This window comes from Oryzias melastigma, linkage group LG14 (assembly GCF_002922805.2).
Source record: "Oryzias melastigma strain HK-1 linkage group LG14, ASM292280v2, whole genome shotgun sequence".
NCBI classification, from domain to species: Eukaryota; Metazoa; Chordata; class Actinopteri; order Beloniformes; family Adrianichthyidae; genus Oryzias; species Oryzias melastigma.
Genome location: NC_050525.1, coordinates 27,227,425 through 27,228,296, shown reverse-complemented (window position 1 = coordinate 27,228,296; position 872 = coordinate 27,227,425). Strand labels below are relative to the sequence as shown.

The window sequence follows — 872 nt, the reverse complement described above, 5'->3', positions numbered from 1 at the left end:
TGATCTTTACTCAAATCCTCGTGGATCAGATGGAAGTGCTGTTGGACAAAGATCGCCGTTGTGACATAGAAACTACGCTGGGCGGGGCCAAAGTCTCACTCGTTCATTTCTAAACATTTCCAGGTGGGCGGAGTTTAAACAGAACCGAGCGGGGAGGAGGCACCGACCCCCCCCATGGTCAGAACCTTTAGTTCTGCCGTTTAGAGAGAAGTTCATCCATCCCTGAGTGAGGGTTAGCGATGCCCCCCCCCATTAATGCTTAACCTGTGATGTAATCATTACACAGGTGTAGTCGAGCGTGTCAGAGACCTGCAGTCGTAAAAACAGAATTCCTGAATTTAATAGACGTCTGATATGAAAGTGTTTCTGACTCCCTAAAATAAAAGTCAATAATAGAAATTTCATTTTCACAGTGTACCTGCATTGTCTTTATTAGATTAAAATGGAATTCTCTTTTTCTTTTTCTTCTTCAACTCTTATTCTGCAACTGAATTCTGCAACTGAATTAAAATGATGAAGAAAACGGCATTTGATATTTCATTTTCAAAAAGTTCTTTGCTAAATTTGTACCAAAATTCAGTCAGAAATATCAATATAGCAATAGCAATATTTGTCTCTGAAACAAAAAGAAAAAGGAATCCACAGAACGCTGTTTCCTTTTCTTCATCATCACCGCTCATTCTGAGACAGAATCAAAGTGACAAACCCAATGGAGATTCTTTTTTCATTTTCACATTCTGCCGCGCATTAAGTGTCTCATAAATCGTTTGAGTTTGGAGTGAGCAGCTCCAAGGGCGCAGGACGCCTGGAAAAGGTGATCGCAGTGACTGTTCAGACCTGCTTTACCTGAACCTGGAGAGCAGAGACTCCTA

The 872-nt window shown here is 41.3% G+C and overlaps 1 protein-coding gene across 1 annotated transcript in view; it reads left to right on the top strand.

The window, feature by feature from the left end:
* Positions 1–872, top strand: part of st6gal1 (ST6 beta-galactosamide alpha-2,6-sialyltranferase 1) — a 13,651-nt gene that overhangs the window by 2,127 nt on the left and 10,652 nt on the right. The gene's annotated exons all lie outside the window — the stretch shown is intronic.